Source organism: Astyanax mexicanus, chromosome 9, assembly GCF_023375975.1.
Source record: "Astyanax mexicanus isolate ESR-SI-001 chromosome 9, AstMex3_surface, whole genome shotgun sequence".
Classification (NCBI taxonomy): Eukaryota; Metazoa; Chordata; class Actinopteri; order Characiformes; family Acestrorhamphidae; genus Astyanax; species Astyanax mexicanus.
In genome coordinates, this window is record NC_064416.1 from 42,961,636 (window position 1) to 42,986,124 (window position 24,489).

Sequence of the window (24,489 nt, forward strand, 5' to 3'; positions counted from 1 at the left end):
AAAGTTTTGAGTTTTCGTAGCCTGAGAGATGTGTGTGAGACGAAATGGACAGAGGTACTTGAGGCAGGCCCGTCCCCTAAAGGTAGCTGGAGGTCCGTGTATAAAAGGCCTATTGATAAGAAAGTGGGTGACCTCCAGTGGAGGATTATACACGCCATTTTAGCAACAAACAGACACGCGGCCCGGATTGATCCTACAGTTGGGGAGGGTTGTAATTTTTGTGGTGCTTCTGAAACTTTGTTCCATGTCTTTTTGCAGTGTTCACGGTTAGGACCTATTTTGTCTTTGGTGAAAAATTGGGGTTTAAAGTTTTTGGGATCTTTTAAGGAAAGTTTGTTTATTTATGGTCCTAAATATTCTGTTTCACAGAAAGACAAAGTAGTGCTTTTAAATTTTCTGTACGGGGCAGCAAAGTTGGCAATTTGGTGCACCAGGAAGAACAAGATTCAGGGCAATGGAGGTACTGACCCTGTCCTAATGGTGAAGGGTCTGATTATGAAACGACTCCATATTGAGTTTGTATACTATAAGCTGGTGGAGGATTTAGACTTCTTTTTTAAGGTGTGGGGAGGAGGGGGACTTGTTTGTGAGCCTGATGAGTTTGGTGGTTTTGTGATGAATTTGTGAGAAAATAATCTTATAGTACAAGATTTTTGCTCTGGACATGTGTATTGTTTTTTCTGCTCTGAAGTAATTGAAAAATTAAATGTGGTTTTAAAAGTCAAAGTCTCTTTCCTTCACACACTCCCTCTCTCTCTTCCTCTCTTATACCCCCTCTCTCTCTCTCTCTCTTCCTCTCTCTTATACCCTCTCTTTCTCTCTCTTCCTCTCTCTTATACTCTCTCTCTCTTTCTCTCCTTTTTCACACATCCTCCCTCTTCTCTCTCTCATTCACACATCCTTCCTCTCTCTTCTACACATCCTCTTTTTCTTCTTCTCTCTCTCTCCTCTACACCTTCTCTCTCTTCCTCTCTCTTATACCCTCTCTCTCTCACACACACCATTCCTCTTCCTCTCTTTCTCTCCTTTACACACTCCCTCTCTCTCTCTTCCAATCTTACTCTTCTTCTCTTTCACACACTATTCCTTCTTTCTCTCTTCCCTCTTACTTATACCCTCTCTCTCTCGCTTCCTCTCTCTTACACTCTTCCTCTCTCTCTTTTCCCCTTTTTTGCTCTCTCTCTTCCTCTATCTTTTACACACAATTCCTCTCTCTCTCTCTCTCTCTCTCCCCCCCTTTTCCCCACACATCCTACCTCTTCTTCTCTCTCTCTTCTACACACCCTCTCTCTCTTCTTTACTCTCTCTCCCTTACACCCTACCTCTCTCTATTTCTCTCCCTCTTTCTCTTTTACACATCCTCCCTCTCTCTTCCTCTTTCTTTCTCTCTTTCACACACCCTCCCTCTCTCTAACTCTCTCGCTTTCAGCGTTTTCTAATCTTTTGAGCCCACTCACACATGTGCCAAGTTGCGCATGATAGGCCCATTTTATTACACTTTCATGTATTCCCACCATCACACACACACTCTCTCTCCCTCACACACACACACTCTCTCCCTCACACACACACACTCTCTCTCTCTCTCCCACACACACACATTCCTTCATCACACTTATCACACATGACCACCCATCTTAGTGCTGCCAACCCGGGGTAACCTCACACACTGGCACACACACACACACACAGGAGTAAGTGTGCCACAAAAGCATTAGAGGATACCTAAATTATTCAGAATATTGGAGCAGCTTGCCAACAGAGTCCTGAGAGAGAGAGAGAGAGAGAGAGAGAGAGAGAAAGAGAGAGAGAGCAGAAAAGGGATTTCAAAAAAGGAAAAAAAAAAATCCAACAAAGATTCAGTAACACTCTCTCGAACCATTTCCCCCCGCCGTCCCAGTCCCCACAAGAGCACCTGAGTTTCAGCCTCAGCACTTTCCTAATGACTAAAACAGAATCCGGCGTGAGATAATTCGTCAGTCTAATCAACCGAGAGAGAGAGAAGTGTGTTCCGGAACAAACGACTTCAGAGCGAGCGTCTTAACTCCCGCTGATGAGGACACATCTGGACCCCAACGATCCGGCCTCGTTTAGACATTGCATTGATCATTTGAAAGTCTAAATCACCTTGGCGTATGCTTATCTCTGGGCATATGCTTAGCCTGTGGGTTGTGCCGGAGGGGAACAGCGGTCGTGCATAAACTCTGAGGCATTGGCTTCATAAAACAGTCATTAGCTTTAAACTCAGCCTTAATGCGATAATGGCCGCAAAAACAGGGCAACATCTGGAGGAGGGAAAACTAGCTGAGCGTAATGGCAACCATTACTGACTAGTTAACAAAGTGAATTGTTTCACTCTTATGAAGAAGGCACACTAATCATCAGCAAATGTGCCAACACAACAGTTATCATTTCAAATCTGATAGATAGCACAGATAGAGAGCATCAGAGACAGCGGAAAAGGGAATCTGGTGCATCCTGTTTGTCTAATTCTCTAGTAAGAATGGGTGCATAGAGGTAAAGAGGGGGCAGAAGGATGATAATTAGATCGTTTAGGAAGTTTAGGAAATCTTAAATCAGTAAAATGGTACAAAACAAGCTAAAATTGTCCACAATGTTCTGGAAGTGGTGTGCAGTAAGGCCCTTCTATCCATTCAGAGTAGGTGAAAGAAAAAGTGCATTTAATTAGTCATTGCATAATATTTAACCAGGAAATATGTATTATAGTAACTGTAAATTATAAGCATCTATTTCATGATTAAACATGATTTAAAAAATAATAAACAGCACCTACTACAAAGCATTAGTCTGCGTTTTTCAGTTGCTATAGGACGCATATCTGACTGACAGCGGTGCTAACCAATCAAATGGCTTCTACCCCTGTGTGTCTGTTTGCCCTTTCTACTGATTTTAAGAAGGGTGTTGTAATGAGTCTGTTAGCAAAGCCATAGGACAATCTAACCAATCAGAATCATGATTTTGACTACAGGGGCGGGGCCATGGCTTTCTAACCCCTTCTCAGCTTCTCCGCCTTCTTACAACATAACAGAGCGATTTCTAGGGTTAAATAAGAAAAAGCTTGTATTATCACAGGAAAACTCCCGGTTGGAATTGCTGGTACAATGGAGATGGAAAGACAGTTTAAAAAAAAAAATGAGATGGAAAATCTTATCAAAATCAGGAAACTGCTGATTCAAATCCATCTCATGCAGCTTGCCATTCACTGCAAAAGCCCTGAGAGAGCACAATTGGCCTTGCTCTCTCTCTGGGTGGGTACAGTAGATGGCGCTCTTTCCCCTCATCACTCCGAGTGTGATGTCGATTAGCACAAGGCGTCTGTGAGCTGATGTATCGGGGAAACAAAATCGCTGCGTCTGCTGCATCAGTTGGAAACTAGGCGATGGTTTGGAGGAGAGCGTGCAAGTCTTCACCCTCCAGTAACAGCTGAATTGTTGAGACAATTGGCCTAGATAAATTTCGGAGCAAATGGGGAAAAAAAAATTTTAAATATTAAAAATAAGAAAAACATGTGCAGGCGGGTGGAGATGGATGTTATACTGCAACCAGTCAGCAGAGGTGCTGTAACTAAAGTTGCTTCCAATTTTAGAGAGGTTGGGCAGTCCATGTTTTCTACATTCACTGTCTACTAATGAGTGCTGATTGGATAGCACTGTAGCTGATGACCCTCAACTAATCCTTTCTTTTCCAAATAAGGTTCATGCAGCATCTCAGCATGTCTCACCGATGACTCAACTCCAGCAAGACTGACCTTCTATTCATTCCAGGAACTACAGGTCTTCACCACAATCTCTCCATCTCTTTCAACAACTCACTGGTCACTCCATCGGCAGATAATTATGCAGATTTCTCCTCTATAATATCTGAAGTATTTGACCGTCTCATCTCTTTCTCTGTTCTCATCTCAATACTCAACTACTGCAACTCTCTACTGGCTGCTCTTCCACTGCAGAGCCACCAAAACCCTGCAGCTAGTTTAGAATCAGCAGCAGCAGCACGACTCTTCAGTCTTCAATCTTCTGAAGTTCAGTCATGTGACTCTTGACTCTGCTGTGTTCCCTCCACTGACTTCCTGTTGCTGCAGAACCCTGACTCTGGCCTACAAAACCAAAGAAAACGCACCAGCTCCTTCCTACTTGATGGCACTGATGGTTAAACCAGATCTGTACCAAGAGCTCTTAGAGCTTCCAGCACAGCTCAGCTCGGCTCGAACCACCATCCCTCAAGATCAAAAGAAAATCAACAGAAGAAATCTGCAGGACCAAGATGGTGGAACGAAATTCCACTGGATGTCACTTGCGGTCTTCAAACGCCGACTGAAGGATCAACTTTTCAAAGAGTACTTAATTTAATCTTAAAAACAAAAATTTGTCCTAGGCTTCTAAACATCATCAAGCTTTGCGTATCTCTCGATCCTAGTCTCTACAAACTAGCTATGGTTATTTTGATGTACTAGTGAGTGCTGATTGGTTAGCATTACTTAGCTAATTGCTTTATAAGGTTAGCACCAATACTAAAACATCATTTAGATGTGCAAAGTTTTCAAAGCATCCCTCATTTATATATATAATAAAGATTCTCATCATTTTCTCAAGATAAGAATGATGTTTTGGTGCAAACACTACCTAAGCTAATAGGCTCAAAAACTCTGATGGCAGATTCCACCAACCCAAATGGACTATCCTCCCCCACCTTCCATGTATTTTGTTGGTACCCTACCTGCTACTAAATTACACTTTTTGTACAAGACTAGTAATTTATCATTTACTGCTCTCTAATTTGTTTTTTTTTTCTAAATCTATCGCTTCATGATTGCTGAAGTTTCGTGTTTTGCCGGCTGCAGTAATAACGAAGGTGGCTGGCTGGCTACTGTCAGCAGTTAGTGGGAGGAGCTTCCTTGAGGGGGATTAAGACAACAAATGTCATTGAAGTTTCCTGATCTGACCATCACAGAATTTAAATGGGCTCTCTCGCAGTTTGATTCAGTTGAATTCAATTCAATTCGTTATCTGGGGGCCCCAGGTCAGCTTGCCTTGATGCAACAGGTCCTGCATTCAAATCCAAGCGTAGCGGATTCAAATCTCAGTGAATTTGCAGTGATATTGATTTAAAATCTGTGTTCAGCCGACTCGAATCTCAGTGGATAAATGACAATTTTCCACTTTGCGTCCAAATTAGCCGAGAGAACGGGAATAAAAGAGCTTTGCTCCAATCATTTCGCCTTTCATTTCTGCTCCACGCTGCTTAATTAACATGGTGACACTGTGTTCATTCTGATGGAGGAGAGGGAATTTAACAAGGGGAAAATTCACCACTGAAGTGGATTCAACTCCTCCTCTCCTCACAAGGGCGCTCACTGTGTTAGACGATCAAATGGAGCTACATCAAACCAGAGAGATGAGAGAGTAAGTGTGTGTGTGTGTGTGTGTGTGTGTTTCTATCTCTTGTGAGGTCCAAACCCCCCTAGGATGATGGAAATGTGAACATATTGTGGTCGTGGGGACATTTGGCAGTTCTCCATTAAAAATATGCTTATTTTTTCACCTTCCCCAAAAAATGCAGCATTTATTAGTGTGTGTGTGTGTGTGTGTGTGTGTGTGTGTGTGCGTGCACAGTCAGGGGTGGCCAGAAGAAATTTAACACCATGACCCAAGTCAAACCAAGAGTTCAATGTCATTCAGATCATGAATATGTTAACTTAATAACCTTCAGGGGATTACAGAATTTACATAAATATTATAATCTGCATGCGCATAATGAAACCAAACTAAAAACACTGGGAAGATTCACTTTTCCAGATTAGCATTTTAAAGGGCCCACACCACTGAAATTAAACCTTCCTCACCTTCTTTTAATGAAAAGCATTCATACTCCTTGAAACGTTTCACATTTTTTCACTTTACAACCACAAACTTAAACGTATCTTATTGAGATTATAAGTAAAAGATCAACCCAAGGTAAAAAACGATGCATGATTTTTAAAAATGTAATCAAATAAAAATCTAAAACGTTGTGTTTAACTTAGTCTGTGAAGACCTCAGTGGTTTGTTAGAGAACACTAGTGAACAAACAGCATCATTTAGAACAGGGGTGTCCAAAGTACGGCCCGTTTTTTTTGGAGCGGCCCGCGAGGTATTTTAGAAATAGAATGAAAGTTGGCCCACTGTTAAGCAGGTTTTTATAAATGTGTCAGAAACTGGCCAAAGAGTCTAAAAGCGGAGAGGGTGCGCAGTTGTAGCGCAGAAAAACGGGCCAAAGAGTCTAAAAGAGGAGAGAGTGTGCAGTTATAGCGCAGAAAAACGGGCCAAAGAGTCTAAAAGCGAAGAGAGTGCACAGTTGTAGCACAGAAAAACGGGGCAAAGAGTCTAAAAGAGGAGAGAGTGTGCAGTCGTAGTGCGGAAAAACGCACCAAAGAGTCTAAAAGGGGAGAGGGTGCGCAGTTGTAGCGCAGGAAAACGGGCCAAAGAGTCTAAAAGCGGAGAGGGTGCGCAGTTGTAGCGCAGAAAAACGGGGCAAAGAGAAGCAGAGACGGTGCGCTGAAAGAAATCGGAAAAAAGTATTATTTAAAGTGGGATATTTCATTATTTGTTTTATTACAGAGTCTGTGGTCCGTGACTTCAAATATATTTCTCCTTCTGGCCCCCAACAAAAACAGTTTGGACAACCCTGATTTAGAACAAAAAAACTCACCAGACAGCTTAGAGATAAAGTTGTGGAGAAGAAAATTAAAGTAGGGTTAGGTTATAAAAAAAACATCCCAAGGTTTAAGCATCACAAGAAGCACTGTTCAATCAATCCATCACCCAAAATAGAAAAAAAAGTGTTCTACACCTGCAAACCTACCAAGTCATTGCCAATATCCACCCAAAACTGACAAATCAAGCAAGGAGAGCACTGATTAGCCAAGAAGGAGCCAAGAGACCCGTGGTCACTCTGGAGGAACTGCAGAAATCCACAACTGAGAGAGAGACTAAATCTGTCCACAACACAACTATGAGTTATTCACTTCACAAATCAGGCCTTCATGGAAGGCCTTTGTGGCCACAAGCCGTGTAAAAGAAACAGCAAACATGAGGAAGAGCGTCTGTGGTCAGATGAGGCCAATATTGAACTTTCTGGATTAAATGTAAAAAAAAAAACGCTATATGGGGAGGAAAAGTAACATTTCTCACCACCCTAAACACACCATCCCTACTGTGAAACATGGTGGTGGCAGCATCATACTGTGGGGATGCTTTTCTTCAGCAGCGACAGAGTTGGGAAGTTGGTCAGAGTTGATGGGAAGATGAATGGAGATGAATACAGTTTAATCCTGGAAGAAAACCTGTTGAAGACTGGGAAGGAGATTCACCTTCCAGCAAGACAATGACCCTAAACATACAGCCAGAGCTACAGTGGAATGATTTAAATTAAAGAATATCCATGTTTTAGAATGAGCCAGTCAAAGTTCTAACCTAAATCTCATTGAGCTTCTGTGGAAAGACATGAAAATTGCTGTTCACAGACGCTCTCCATCCAACCTGAGCTGAGCTTCAGCTGTTTTATAAAGAAGAATAAGCAAAAATCTCAGTCTCTAGATGCGCAAAGCTGGCAGAGATATACAATAAAAACTTGCAGCTGTAATTGCAGCGAAAGTTGGCTCTTTTAAGTATTGATATACTGATTGATATACTGAATACTTTTGCACATCATGCTTTTCAGAATTTCATTCAATCATTTATTTAATCATCATTTTTGTTCCACTTCACAAGTATGTGCTACTTTATGTTGGTCTATCACTTAAAAATCTCAATATATTAGATTTAAGTCTGTGGTTGTAAAATGACTGTAAAAATGTTGAAAAAGTTCAATGGGGATGAATACTTTTGCAAGCCACTATATGTGCTTCACTACTTTGATCATACAGTCTTTATGATGAGTTAATTAGCAGGAAACAAAAGGATAAGAGCTATCCATAAAAATATATTTATCTATTTTTGCAAATGAACTCGATACAGTGACAACACTGACATGCCAATATTCATGGGATAGCAGTAAATAACTTGATCATGAATTGTACATCAGAGAACAGCTTGGGAACATCCACACCTGTACTGGTTGTGAGGTGATATATTGTGAGAACACTCAATAAAGTGATCATAGTCTCTTTTTAATACATGTAAATGTATTAAATGTAAAGTGTCCCATTATTTTGCCCATATAGAGTACCAATCAAAAGTTTGGACACACATTCTCTCTCTTTTTTTCATTATTTAATGTATTTTCCACATTGTAGAACAATATATATGAAGACATGAAAACAAGTAAGGGACACATATGGAATTATTGTATGTAGTAAACAGCATGAAAAAAAAAGCAGCAACTATTGTTCAGCACCTCCAGAAACTCCTTCCTTCAAGAGGCCGAGAAAACTATTCCAGGTGACTCTCCCTCATGAAGACACTGAGATTAAAATTAAAACCAAGAGTCTAAAGCTCTGCCCTCAAAGATACATGTGATTCTTATATAGAAGAATCAAAAGTATAAAGCATATTCTGTTTTTTTTTAACCCTTAGAACCTTACAGACAGATTTTCCCTCCAAAATGTCACCTTGTGTTCTCAGCTTAATTACTCAGGAATCCCTTCACTCATCAACATAATCCATATATGGGTTAGAAAGGGCGGAGCTTACTCTTTATAAAAACAGTGATGACATCCCAGTGCGGTAAAGCTAAATCTACAAGAAATGAGATTAAAAACACCTAAAAAAGTGAAAAATCTCCTTCCCCAACCAATATTATTTACCTTTAGTGCTTCAAACATATTTATATGATGTTTCAAACCAAATAATATCAGTAAATAAAGACTCAAAAGTGTTCACAGAAAAAGTGTGAAACTACCTGCTTTACTCAAACTAAAGCTAGGTATGGTGTGCGCACTACTTTATATAGTTTTTATTTTATTTTCACATTTTTACATACTGAAAGGTATAGGCTGCTCTGAGTGTCAGATTTTTAGTATCTACATGTATCCTAGAGGTGTGATTATTGATTATCAAGATAAATAAAACCTCCTGATGCTGTTTCTCCATGTATTTGATCAAAGTAATAATTAAAAAACCATGTAATGAACTCAAATCATCAATATTCTTATGTTTTTAACTCAAACACTCTAGTTTAACCATTTTTAAAAGATATCTTAGGTGTGAATATATTTAAAGTTTATACATTCAAAAATATGTAAAAAAAAAAAAAAAAAAAAAAACAGGCGCTTGGTAAAATTTTAACCAAAACATGATCAGTTCCAGAAAAATATATCAATTCTGTTTCCTTTTACATTTTAAATGATTATATGTTTGAGCAGCTGTATGTCTTCTGGAGTGAAAGAGATCAGGGCATGTGTCTGTCTGATATAATTACTGTGTTATAAGACCTGAAAGAGGAACTGAAAACAAAAACGGAGAAAAAACACACCAAAACAGGCTAGAGTTCAAAAGGTTAACATTTTTTAAGGTTTTATTTACATAATAATTCAGCATGTGTTCCTGTATAGCTTTAATATAGTCTTCAATATTCAATTTATAATGTAAAAACTTATAAAAAGAAAGAAAGCACAATAAATGAGAAGAGAGAAGAGGACGATTTCTCCTAACTAGATTTTTCTTAAACCAGAATTGTGTATGAAGTAGGTTTTTATCGATATAGATTTACATCATCATGCCCAGTCCAGACTCTCTCTCTCTCTGTGTGTGTGTGTGTGTGTGTGTGTGTGTGTGTGTGTGTGTGTGTGTGAGGGAGAGAGAGAGAGAGAGAGACGGCTCCTGTGGTGATGGGGTGACCATGTTATGGCACAGTGACATTTCTCTCTGTGACAGTCGCCCTGGGTTACGAGACTGATACGCTGGTGCTCTGCTATATTCAGGTCTGATAAAATCTGTCCCCTCCAGGACTCCTCAGGTCAGAGAGATGGAACAAAGGAATAAATAAGAGCATAGCGATAAAAAGGGAATGGAAAAAGAGAGCGGGGAGACAAAGAGAGAGCAGAGGCAGGAGGAAGAATAGAGGCTGAAACTATACACTGTCAGAGCTGCGATACTGTATTATGCTCTTAATCTACATATATATATATATATATATATATATATATATATATATATATATATATATATATATATATATACACTGCATAATATATATTGTTAGATTTATACTGTATACACAGTATATATCCACACATTTGCTGTGTTAACAGCACTTCTTATGTCTGTCTTTCATTCAACAGTGGCTTTGTTCCTGCCACTCTTCCATAAAGGCCAGATTTTCCAACCTAAGCTGTGGATTTCTGCAGCTCCTCTAGAGTGACCATTGGCCTTTTGTCTGCTTCTCTGATCAGTGCTCTCCTTCCTTGATCTGTGTGTTTGGGTGGATATTGGCCATGTCTAGAATACTTTTTCTATTTTTGGATGAGGGATTGATTGAACAGTTGCTTCTTGTGATGCTCATAGCTTGGGATATGTTTTTTATAATCAGACCCTGCTTTAAACTTCTTCTCCACAACTTTATCTCTGACCTGTCTGGTGAGTTCCTTGTTCTTCATGATGCTGTTTGTTCACTAGTGTTTCTCTAACAAACCAATGAGGCTTTTACAGAACAGCTGTATTTAACCTAAGAATAAATTACACACAACTGCACTCTATTAACTTATTCAGTGACTTTTGTATAATGCTCTTAAACTATATATAAATATACTGCATAATATATATTTATATATATATTTGGTGTCGCTAAGTGGCTACTTAGTGGTTGCTAAGGTGGTGCTAGGTGATTGCTAAGGTTTTGCTTTGGTGTCCATTATGGTTGCTATGGTGTTGCTTGGTGGCTGGGAATGTGTTGCTAGGTGGTTGCTAAGGTTTTCCTTTGGTGTCCATGGTGGTTGCTATGGTGCTGCTAAATGTTTGCTTGGGTGTCCATGGTGGTTGCTATGGTGTTTCTAAGAGGTTACTAAGGTGTTGATAGGTGGTTGCTAAGGTGTTGCTTTGGTGTCCATGGTGGTTGCTATTCTGCTTCTAAGTGGTTTGTAGGTGCGTGCTAAGGTGTTGCTAGGTGCATACTAAGGTTTTGCTTTGGTGTCCATGGTGGTTGCTATGGTGTTGCTAAGTTGCTGTTTGTTGGTTGCTAAGGTGTTGCTAGGTGGTTGCTAAGGTTTTGCTTTGGTGTCCATGGTGGTTGCTATGGTGTTGCTAAGTTGCTGTCTGTTGGTTGCTAAGGTGTTGCTAAGAGGTTGCTAAGGTTTTGCTTAGGTGTCCATGGTGGTTGCTATGGTGTTGCTAAGTTGCTGTCTGTTGGTTGCTAAGGTGTTGCTAGGTGGTCGCTTAGGTGTTGCTTTGGTGTCCATGGTGGTTGCTATGGTGTTTCTAAGTGGTTTGTGGGCGCTTGCTCAGGTGTTGCTAGGTGCATGCTAAGGTTTTGCTTTGGTGTCCATGGTGGTTGCTATGGTGTTGCTAAGTTGCTGTCTGTTGGTTGCTAAGGTGTTGCTAGGTGGTTGCTAAGGTTTTGCTTTGGTGTCCATGGTGGTTGCTGTGGTGTTGCTAAGTTGTTGTCTGTTGGTTGCTAAGGTGTTGCTAAGAGGTTGCTAAGGTTTTGCTTAGGTGTCCATGGTGGTTGCTATGGTGTTGCTAAGTTGCTGTCTGTTGGTTGCTAAGGTGTTGCTAAGAGGTTGCTAAGGTTTTGCTTAGGTGTCCATGGTGGTTGCTATGGTGTTGCTAAGTTGCTGTCTGTTGGTTGCTAAGGTGTTGCTAGGTGGTCGCTTAGGTGTTGCTTTGGTGTCCATGGTGGTTGCTATGGTGTTTCTAAGTGGTTTGTGGGCGCTTGCTCAGGTGTTGCTAGGTGCATGCTAAGGTTTTGCTTTGGTGTCCATGGTGGTTGCTATGGTATTGCTAAGCGGCTGCTTTGTGGTTGCTAAAGTGTTGCTAAGTGGTTGTTAAGGTGTTGCTATGATATTGTGGTGGTTGATATGGTGTCGCTAAGTGGTTGCAAAGTAATGTATTTACGTGAATCAGTTCATAATGTGTTTGCAGTGAAAACAGTGCATCATATTGATTCGTGCAGCATATTTTCACAAACAAAATTACGTCTCGAGTTAACCGGACAAAAATGGGTGGAATAATAAAATAGAAAAAGAAGAAGCAGCGGCAGCAGAAGAAGAGGAGAGAGAGTCATTGGATAGTGCCAAACAGTTGTTTATTAATGGGTGGGGCTAAATGGCTGTAGGCTGAATGGGTGCAGCTAAACAGCTGTGCACTTAATGAACAGAGCTTAAAAACTATAGGCTGAAGAGATGAGGCTAAACATCTGTACTCTTAATAGATAAGACTAAACAGCTGAATGCCTCATGGATGAGACTAATGGGCAGAGCTAAACTGCTGCAGATGAAATGTGGGGAAAACAGCTATAAGCTAAATGGGAGGAGCTACACTGCAATAGGTTAAAGCTGTGGCCAAAATACAGAGTCTAATGGGCTCTGTATGCTTAAAGGATAGAGCTAAAATGCTGTAGGCTAACTGGGTGGGGCTAAATGGTTGTGAGCTTAATAGGTAGGGTTTAATAGCTATAGGCTGATAAAGTGGGGCTAAACTGCTGTAAACTAAATGGGTGGGGAACACATTTGTAGACTGAATGGGTAAAGTAAGCAGCTGTAGACTGAATTGGTGGAGTAAGCAGCTGTAGACTGAATGGGTGTGGCTAAACAGCTGCAGACCTGATAGGTAAGGCTAAACAGCTGTACCCCAATAGGTGTGGCTAAGCAGGTGTAGACTGGGTAGGACTAAACAGCTGTAGACTGAAGGGGTGGAGCTAAGCAGCTGTAGACTTAATGGGTTAGACAATACTGCTGTACTGGCTGCATGAGGTTAAACAGCTGTAGACTGATTGGGTGGGGCTTAACCACTGTAGACTGATTGGGTGGGGCTAAACCGCTGTAGGCTGATTGGGTGGGGCTAAAGAGCAGTAGGCTGATTGGGTGTGGCTAAACAGCAGTAGGCTGATTGGGTGGGGCTAAAGAGCAGTAGGCTGATTGGGTGGAGCTAAACCACTGTAGACTGAATGGGTGGGGCTAAACAGCTGTAGGTTTAATAGGTGGGTCTACACTGTTATAAGCTTAAATGGCTCTTTGCCTTGTTAAATGGTTCCTCTCATGAATTACAGCTTTAAATAGCCTTTAAAATGTTGTGTATAGCACCATAAAATGTTCCACTATACAGAAAGCTGTTTACAGAGTGCAGTAGAGAGAGAGAAAGAGAGAGAAAGAGAGAGAGAGAGAGAGAGTTTGTGAAGAAAGAAAGATAGACAGACAGAGTTGAAGAAGAGCACCAGCTGAGCAGTGTGTCCCCGGCGGGTGTGTGTAGAGGTTAAGTGTGGCTCTTGTTAGTATACGGTGTGTGTGTGTGTGTGTGTGTGTGTGTGTGTGTGTGGGTGGGTGGGTTTCTCTCCGTCCCTCACACTCCGGCGTGTGTGGAGATCATTAGCAGCAGCCGAAGGTCAGGATCGGTGTAACTCAGACAGACAGAGATAAGAGCTCGTTATCACGGAAGCTTTAATAAGAACCTGAGTGCGTCACCACGGCCCAAAGACACATCTACCATACTTCAACCTGCTCCAGCTCCTCAGACCTTCAGAATTAACCCCTTACAGTCGGCCCGAATCAAACAAACTTATCATGTCATTAAGAACAGAAACATCTTTCTTTTATCTATGGGTAAGAACATTAATCTACCTCTCCACACACTGTGCTGTGGGGTTAAATAAGCTTTCTATAATATTTGTTGCAGTACTTTTAAAATAGGAGCAGGTTATACATATATATATATATATATATATATATATATATACACTTACATATATATATAGTGCTGCTTGAAAGTATGTGAACTAATTGGGGAGTTTAGATTTTGCTTTTGTTTTACCATGATTCTTTTATTTTATCATCACCGTTTTTTGCATATGAAATTTTAGGTTTATGTTCATCGATTCCATTTACTTATTTTAAGGGAAATGAGTGAGTTGCAAGCTGACTACATAAAACATGGAATCAGAGCATGTGCAAAGTAAATGAACCACATCTGCACTGGTAAAGTCAGTTAGGTAAAAGACTCAGGTGAAACACATGTAAGTGCTCAAGTAATCTATTAAGCAGACCTAACAAATGAGACATCCTTGGGAAAGGTTTTGAGCCACACTGGTTAAAAGGGAGAGGAAACCATCCAAACCACTGTTGTGTCAAGGTATAAAGAAGAGATCAACACTGCCGAAAGGAAAGGAGACATCTGAGGACATCAGGAAGAACATGATGACAGCCCAACAGGCTGGGGAAAGCTACAAAAGATTCCAGCTTCATCCATCCACTGTAAGACAAATAATTTACAATTGGAGGACACTCAGCATCACCGCAACTTTGCCCAAAAGTGGACGGCCATCAAAACTTACACCAAGAAGCACCGGAAAACTAATTATACAGGTAAAGGCCAACCCACGCATCACCTCCAGAAATTTGCAGAACTCTCTGTCAGCATCTGGGATAAATGTACATGCGTCTACAATCAGGCAAATTTATTTAATATCAATGACATGGCATAAATAGGAGAGTTGCTAGAAGGAAGCCTCTGCTCTCAAAAAAGAACAAAGTTGCCCATTTAAACTTTGCCAGAGAGAACTTGGACAAACTAGAAGCTTTCCGGAAGTCCATTCTCTGCACGGATGAGTCCAAACTTGAATTATTTGGCCACAATCACAGGCGCCATGTTTGGAGAAAAGTCAACACTGCATTTAAAGAGGAAAAACCTTCTCACAGAGTGAAGCATGGTGGTGGAAATGTTAAAGTCTGGGCCTGCTTTTCTGCCTCCGGACCCGGACAACTTCATATTATCCAGCAAAACCATCAATTCCCAGGACTATCAACAAATTCTTGACCAGAATCTCGTGCCATTGGTCAGGAAGTTGAAGCTGGGATTGAAACAGATTATGCAAAAAGACAACGACCCAAAGCTTTCCAGCAAAAATACCAAGGAATGGCTTAAGAGAAAGAAGATTTGCACTATGGACTGGCCCGGTCAAAGTCTGGACCTCAATCCCATAGAAATGCTGTGGCAAGATCTGAAGCGGGCGGTACATGCCAGATGTCCCTCCAAACGTTCTTAACTGGCAGAGTGTTGCAAGGAAGAGTGGAAACAATCCCAAAAAGCAGATGTGAGACACTTGTTTGTTACAGAAGACATTTTGTTGAAGTAATGGCTACAAAAGGAGGTGCCACAAGCTACAAACTAAAAGAGTTCACATACTTTTGCACTTGCCAGATTTTCATTTTTTTTTCAGAGATAAAATGCTTTTGTTTAATATATAATGAAATTATATATCTTTTTTTATTTGTGTCCCTTATTTGAAAGGTCTGCTTTACATATTGAGATTTGCATGTTCATGTCATATAATTATTGTAATTTTTCTTTAGGAAACAATGACCATGTTTGGGTGGTTCACAAACTTTCAAGCAGCACTGTATATATATATATATATATACACACACACAGGAGTTGTACAATGAAACTGAAACACCTGGTTTTATAGCACAATAATTGATTGTGGTGACGGACAGTTCTGGTGGAAACAGGAGAGTTGAGGTGCACAATGAATTCTGCGTGATTTGATCAGTCGTGTTTTATGTTTTTTGGATACAATCCGGGTTAGCACCCGAACATCCCTTTCAGACAGCTTCCTCTTACAGCGTCCACAGTTAATCCTGTTGGATGTGCATACCGGCTCACGTTGATAGTTCTCCTCGTTTATTTGGCTTAAAGCCGAAATATCCCAAAATACTCCGGAGCACACCGGAGCTGTGAAATGCGGCTCTGAAAACACAGCCCATCCTGGACTGAACTTCTCTAAACTACAGCTGTTTAGTTTTGAGAAAGTAATATTAGCCTCGAAAATGTTCGCTAGCCAACACATCTCCACACACTCACACTCTCCACTGTGTGTGTGTGTGTGTGTGTATGTGTAGCGGCACATCACTTCTCACTCTCACTGCTGCATAAATTCTGCACTACAGTAATTTCCTAACCGATAGAAGTTGCTGTCTGACAGATTTGCCGGAAACCAGTGAGAGGTCGGCAAAAATTATCACAATAAAAAAAAAATATCGTACGATAAGTCGATAACATAGTTATCACGACAGGCCTACTTGTTGATTCTTCACCAAAAAAAATGTAATTTAATATCTTTATGTTTGAAGCCTGAAATGTGGCAAAAGGTTGAAAAGTTCAAGGGGGCCGAATACTTTTGCAAGGTACTGTAACAACGCACGAATAGGGGTAAGCGTATACACTATCCACCACCCCCTTCCCATGGAACCCCTCATCAAATCGATTTAATATTAAAAGACAGTGAGTAAAAGTCTGGTTAGTTTTGGTTTCACAGAGCAGAATTTCGTTGCATCCTGTCAGAATGTCACGAGTCTCACTTAAAGTGGGTCAGATGTTGACGTGCTGTCAATAGGGCAAGTTACCCTTGCAGGTGTTGTGGTGAATTCTGAACCTTGCCAGAACCAGAGTCCTTATAAGTGCACAAGCATCATGCAGCAGAGTGGGAATCACAGATTAAATTTCTGATTATAAATAAGAGTTAATTTACAGTTACAGTAGGTATAGGAATCACCAACGTAATCTGTTGCACCCCCACTCACAGGTGCTGCATGTCATCTTTGTCACAATTTTACCAAATTTTACCAGTTCTTTTTCAGTTTTTAAAGGGTGGGGGTGCCTTAACTTCCTGTAACTGGTTTAAAACCATTAAAAAAAAGGGTTTTTACACAGTAGTTGAACCAGACCATGCTTCAGTAGATCCACCTCTTTTGGTCAGAAAAATTCTTGGTACTTTTGGTACTTGATGTAACGCCAGATAGTAAGGAGTGACGCTAGCAGAGTAAAAAGTACAGATAGGTTTAATAACAGGCTGACAGGCTAACCAAAAGACAGTCCAACCAAATATCGAATCCAAAAAGAGCAAAACAAAAGACATACCGATATACTAAAAAACAAGGTCGTAACGTGAAGGCAATGATAAACAAAGGAGAATAACACCCTGTATGCAGCGAAAGTCGACAATACCTCACAGTCAGTGGCGGATGCTGGTCTTTCAAGGAGGGGAACCTCAATTTCGGCCTACATCTTAACATATGTAGTTTTATTTATGCGTAAATTCTACTCTCCCTGAGTTTTTTTTTTTTTTGTAAACAAAAGGCATTATTTTCAAGTTTTCACTACACAACAAAAAGGTACCCATTCTTTACATTGAACAATTACATAAAAAAAAGACGCTATGACATGAATAAACATAAAATGATCAGTAAAAAAAAACATTATGCAAAATCTTTAAAGTTGGTAAAGGAAAAAAAATGCAGGTAAATTTAGTAAATTTCTTTTTTGAACAGTTTTGATTTCCTTGAATAATCCCTTTAATATTTTAAATGATTTTTAATAATAACACAATACTTACTACTGGCCCCTGTTCATTTATGTCCTGAGATAGTTTCATCAAGAGGAATGGCCATCAGTACATTTTATTTGTTACAGCACTTCCAGTCAGCCAGCTCACTTTATCAAACCAGAACAGCTGAAATACCTGTTACTTTTCCCCACCTTTTACACCAAATTAATCTGAGCAGTTGATCTGTCCTGCTGTTTAACTCTTAAATTTTTCTTTGTAAGGAAGACTATCAAATGGCTTCACCAAAATCCATCCACAACATTAAAACTGTCTGACATTATGTGCAGCTTGCACTGGCGCGAGGCTAGTGTGAAGTGTGTCCGTCTGTGAGTGCTTTGTGACGGGCTCAGCAGCACCCGCTGAACAGAAACTGCGATAGAAAAGAGTGATGGAAGTTTTTAATAAAGAAAATGCCGCTATAAGGATTAGGAAAGTCTCCGTTTCAACTCAGAACAGAATGAAAATGCTCCCATCACCAATTTTTACACTAAAAGATTGCTGATTCGCTCATTTCACTGTCAATCAAAAAGGGACTCCGCCTCAGACAGATCATCCAATCATCACGCAGAAGCTGAGCGTCCGGGCCGGCCGAGGCCAGCCCACTGCTCCATAGACCCCCAGAGACGCTGAGCGTCCGATGGGCGGGACAAAGCCCAGCATTTATCCAATGACTCGTCTCGTTTCGCCGCACGCTTTGCTCCGCTATTGAAGTCTGTGCACTGTTTAAAGCAGCGCTGTGAAGCTGCGGGAATGAGTGAGAGGAAAGCCGCGGTGTTACCAGTGATAAGAAGCAGATTCTGAACTAAGTTCAGCGCGCTGTAGCGCATATTTAATCAGTGACATGTACACACAACAGTATATATTTAATCACTTATTTTTTGACATTTTAGGGGAAGCTGAGCCTTCCTTGCTGTCTTAGAGCAATCGCCACTGCTCGCAGTGTTTGTTTACAAACGGCCACCTTAAATACAGGAAGCTAGATAGGTATGAACCGGAACAAACTCAGAACACAGGTGAGTGAGTCTGAGCGTCGGAGCGCAACGTGATAGGGTGAAGGTGAACGGGTGCTATTGACGTCGTTGTTCATGGGATTTTGGGAAATGGTATCCGGTAATGTGAAAGGAGAACACGGCGGCGTGACACTTGAATTGAATTGAAAAGTCTAAAGGTCAAGGACGAATTCGTAGGGACCCATCTTACAACCTGCGCAAGGCTCAACGCAATGCTCATTGCTATGTTACACCCCACCAACAGTCGAACATCCATACACCCCTGCTTGTTATGCACACGTGTACAAACAGCAGTGCACATACCCATAGTGTATGTCACTTGGCAGCTATGAAGAAATTTAGGTTGCTGCGCCATTAAAATAGCAATCCGCCAAAGTCAGAGCACGCCTGGTTCTTAAAAGGAATGGAAGAGACTCTGATTGGTTTGTTTAACGCTATGCCCAAAACACACCTATGATAAATGATTAATTAAGAGATTTAGTACATACATTTTGCATTAGTTTTGAGCCACGCAAGGTGTACTTTTCCTGCCGTTATGACAGCAAAGACACTAAAGGTGGCTAAAAATAGGACCTAATAACTCGAATAATCACAAACTGGAAGCTGCACAGTAAACAATGTGTATACAGTGCCTTTAACTTGTGTTAACTTGTATTTGTTTATTCACAGCTGTGTGTATTTAATGTGTGTGTGTTTAATGGCATCCCTCTTGTTTATATAGATAGATATGTATATATATATATATATATATATATATATATATATATATATATATATATATATATATATATATATATATATATATTTATTTATTTATTTATTTATTTATTTATTTATTTTTATTTATTTATTTATTTTTTATTTGTTGACTTTGTTTGTTTAAAGCCGTTAACTGGAATCGGCTGGCTGAGCGTTTTGACCCGTTATGAAAACCGTTAACCTTTGGAAGATAATGAAGTTTTCAGTCCCTCTTGCTTAGAGATCAAATGAAATGCCAAGCGATCTGAGAGCTGGTAGTGTCTATTATCGCCCACACACACAACCACACACACACACACACACACACTTCAGGCCATGATCATATCCCTTCAGTCATAAATACACAGATCAAGCAGAGGAGCAGAAAAAATGAAATTTCATAGATTGCTGAATCTGAGCGGTTGCCGGCGGCGATGGTACGGAGGTCATTCATCGGTGACCCCTGAGCTTCCTCTGACCTCGTCTTCAACATCAAAATAGTGCTTTTTATTTTTACAGTTTCTGTCTGATCTCTAGAGTGTAAATGATCTGCATTCGTTACAAATACATCAGTTATAAACCCAACCAACACAAATACACTCTCTCTTTGTTACACACTAACATTTTTGAATGTGTCCCAGTAGAACACAAGTATTGCCAATAGAATAGGACTCTCTGGAGCAGATAAACAATGCCAGGCTTGGTCTAAAGAGGTATAAAGTAGGGCTGAACGATATTAGAACAAATTTACATTGCAAAAGTTATTTTTTTTGACAATATATATCGCAATATTGTGACGCCGCCTGACTCTCCTCCCAAACCTCCAGACTCTATTTCCCAGAATCCTATGGTTTATGACGTCACAGTCAGTCGCTCTCCTTCGCCCATTTACGCTACGCTCCGACGCTCAGATTCACCTGTGTTCTGTGGTTGCATACTAAGCGTTTCTCATGTTTTCTTCTATTGCCTTCTCGTTACGACTCTCTTTTCTGGTTTATCGGTTTATGTCTTTGTTTTGCCCCTTTTGGATTTGATGTTTGGTTGGACTGTCTTTTGGTTTCGAACACGGACTGTTTATACTACTTCGGCTTCTGTATTCGATGAGATTATTGTTGGCTTCTGTATCTGTAATATCTCGTCATCAGCCTGTAAATAAACCAGTCTGTTCATTTTACTCGGCTAGCGTCACTTCGTTCTGTCTGGCGTTACAAATATTAAACAATGCAGGGCCCACGATGTCTCCTGCCCCGCCCCAGCCACGCGCTGTCTCGTGTCCAGAACGATCAAGAGCTGAGTCAGCGCAGAGCTCAACTCAAAACCCGAGGAAAAGAGCAAAACAACAGTAATCGACCCTTTAATCAGGCATTTAAATGGCTTTTTAAAAGGTAAATTAGAGCGTTTGTTTTTCTGGGATTAAAAGCGTGAATTCAGCTGTAACTGGAAATATCTGTGCTGCAAAACTGTGCTCACTCCTGATACTGCCCCTTGTGCTTCTGAGGCAGCAGCAGCCTGTCACTCACACAGACACAGAGACAGCGCTGTGTATCTACTTCTTGTGTCAAGAATCAAAACTTTGCAACATGATGTGTTTTATTTAATTGCCTTAAATAACATCACATGTCCTGAGATGTGACTATTGCGCATGTGAACACATCACAATGACTATGCTTAAACAATATATCATGCAGTCCTAGTATAAAGCCTCTCAGCATTAAGCAGCAATGTTCTCTGGAATGATGAAGTTCTATCTAATATGTTTGGGATGATTTGTTGGATTGGGGATAAGCTGGTTTGATGCTTAAATAACATCCTTACCTAACTAGCAGCCTTTTTTGCAAAATGCAATCAAATGCCTTCAGCAATGTTGCAAAATTCAAGTAGAAAGCCTTCCTTGGACAGTAGAGACAGTTACACCAACAAAAAAAACAATGAATGAGTTGTCAGTAGTAGAGGGAAGCATGAAGTGCTGTAGGATTTTGTGGGAAAACAAAACTGCACTGACTTTAGACTAGATAATAAAACACAGTGGATCAACACCAGCAGATGACATGTCTCTCCAAACCATCACTGATTGGTGGAAACTTCACACTAGACCTCAAGCAGTTTGGACTGTGTGTCTCTCCACTCTTCCTCCAGACTCTGCTCCCTTAATTTACTTTAAATGAAACGTAAAATTTACTGATGATCAGTGATGGTTTGGAGAGACATGTCATCTGCTGGTGTTGATCCACTGTGTTTTATTATCAAGTATAAAGTCGGCGCAGTTTTGTTTTCCCACAACATCTTACAGCACTTCATGCTTCCCTCTGCTGCTGATGACTTTTATAGAGATGTGGATTTCATTTTCCAGCAGGACTTGATACATTACACACACTGCCAATAATACAGATTGGTCTTATATAACATTTACATTGTCTGAGACACTGATTTTTGGGTTTTTCTATTGGCTTTAACCCATAATTATCAACAGTAAAATAAATAAACGCTTAAAATAGATCACTCTGTGTTTGATACATCTATATAATATACGAGTTTCTCATTTTGAACTGAATTACTAAAATAAAGTCATTTTTCAATTATATATTAAATTTTTTTGAGATGCACTAGTATATACCTTTACACAATGACACACACACATACACATGCACACAGTGGAGTTTAATATTCTATCACATCTTGTAATATAAGAAAAGAACACTTCATTGTTTGAGAAGTAAGCACACTAACACAAACGCAGTCCCACACACTGTGGTAAGTGGTGGCTGGAACAGATATTATTGTGCAGTGTGTGTGTGTGTGTGTGTGTGTGTGTGTGTGTGGGTAAATTGATTGTTTTTTTTCCAGCACCCCAATCAATGGCCATGGGAAATTAAGCTGTAGTCTTTGAATAAACTCAACAAACACACAGCAGGCACAAAAAACCCACAGAAACAGCCAAACCCCTGATGGTCAGAGTGAAAATGGGTTTCAGAGTTTCAGTCAGTGTGTGTGTGTGTGTGTGTGTGTGTGTGTGTGTGAGTGAGTGAGTGTGAGACTTTCCCCTCCAGCAGTGATTTCTAGTTTCTAGGGTCTGATCTGAGTTACCCTAGTGAGAGAACTGTCATTAAAAACAGTATCTGAAGTATTTCTCCTTCACTGAAAGCCTGTTTTTACTGGGATGATCCAGCCAGCGAGGGTGATGGTGGTACTGGGGGGTCATTCTAATAAACTACATGAACGGTAAAGAATCTTTAGAATAGTTTAATGTTCTTCGGATGGTGAGAAACGTGTTTGTAGATTTGTAGGTCCTATGTAAAGCATAGTACACACAACCTTTGTACTTTTATCTGTTAAAAATCTAGTTAATATTACTATTTAGCTTGCAGGTGAGATGCACCCATGGGCTACCGTACTTTTCACACTATAACGTGCACCAGATTATAATTACACTGTCAATAAACATCTATTATCTGGTCTATTTTTGTACACAAGGCTCACCGGATTATAAATCAGCACATTTTATGTGAGACTAGTAACTAGTAGTAGGAACAGGGCTGTCGCCAAGTGGGTGACGAGACCTGTACAGCTAAGCTAAGTAAACAAAACTGTAATTAAAAAAAAAAAAAAAAAACAATATCAAACGAGTTAGAAAAGTAAAAAGAGAGCTGGATTTTAATCTACACAGATTTCTCTCCTGAAAACTGTATATTTGTGTATCTGGATGAGTGAAGAGCTTCCATTTATTTCGAGTGAGCTCAGATTTACAGATTTCCACTAAAGCTGGAGCATTAGCATTAGTGGCTAACCGCTAACCCGACAACGCTTCACTGAGGAAACCTGATTGTTACGGTAAGCCAGGGCGATTGGTTATCTAGCGGTTCGTCACACGTATGTTGTTTTAACATAGTAAATGCACAGGCTACAGTTGGATATATTCATCTCTGAAAAGCAAAAGAGCTAGTGCTGTGGTTAGCGGCTAAAGCTAATGCTGCTCCAGCAGTGCAATCTTGGCTTAGCAGCAGGCTACAGACTGATAATACTCCCCTTTGAACGACCAAAGAGCTAGAGCTCAGCGCGGTTAGTGGCTTATGCTAATACTGCTTCAGCAGTGCTAGCCTGGGTTGCCTTTGGGCAATCAAAGAGCTAGCGCTTCACTCAGTTAGCAGCTAATGCTAATTCTGCTGGAGCACTAAACAGAAACTCCTGTATAAAGCTATACTAGAGCGGAGTGGCTTCACTACTACTTAATACCTGACTGATAAAATTCATACATAAAGCACACCAGATAATAAGGTAAATAAAAAAAAATTAAGGATTTTAAATGTGACTTATAGTGCGAAAAATATGGTGCATTTAGGTTTCAGGGATTTTACGTTCTGTAGGAAAATTATTAAGTTGTTTGAACATATAATAAAGAAACACTTGTAGATCTTGTGTGAGCAGAGCTTCAGTTAGTATGTTCTTATTTGAACTGTGTGCTATCTTACAAAAGTCTATGTAGTGGGTTTTAGTCTCCAAATGTCCCCCTTGACATTACCACAGTCCAATTTCCACACCCAGAGTTGTCAGGTATAGAACACAATAGCAGACAAACAGTGTGCTGAACCCATGGAAGCCAGCAAGCAAACTGTTTTAGCAGAAGCAATATTAGTTTCTGACCAGCACAAACAGCCTTGGTATTTGTCGATTGTATTGTCACACATTTGTCATGTTGTCTGTTGGTGTGTTTGAGGATTTTCCAGCTGTCGCAAGTGGAGGTGTATTAGCATGGACAATTAGCATGCTAGAAAAGCTAACTATTGATCCATCTACTACTTTCTTCCAAGTTTAATTTGTCTCGTAATTGCCCTGTATTTCTGCAAACATACGTCACATAAAAGCCTCTCTGTTGGTCTGAACTACACTGCTGGGGATATGAACGTATGAAAAGTACGAAAGGAATCTAATATCTATAAAGCAAGAGGACTGTCCGAAGAATTTGAGTTAGATTTGAATCAAAATCACATCTTTCTGTAGGAAATGAATGGTTTTCCGTCACCTGCCGGTGTAAACGCACGGTTGTTTTTTCATGATTTTGTTAAGTCAGCATAACTCACTAAAAGACTCAAATCTTTTAACACGTTCCTTTACATTTTGTGAAGCTATCTTAGCATTTAGGGGGGTTAGTAGACAACAGTATGTCTGAATACTATTTAATAAACTACAACATTGATGTACTACAACATAATATGCT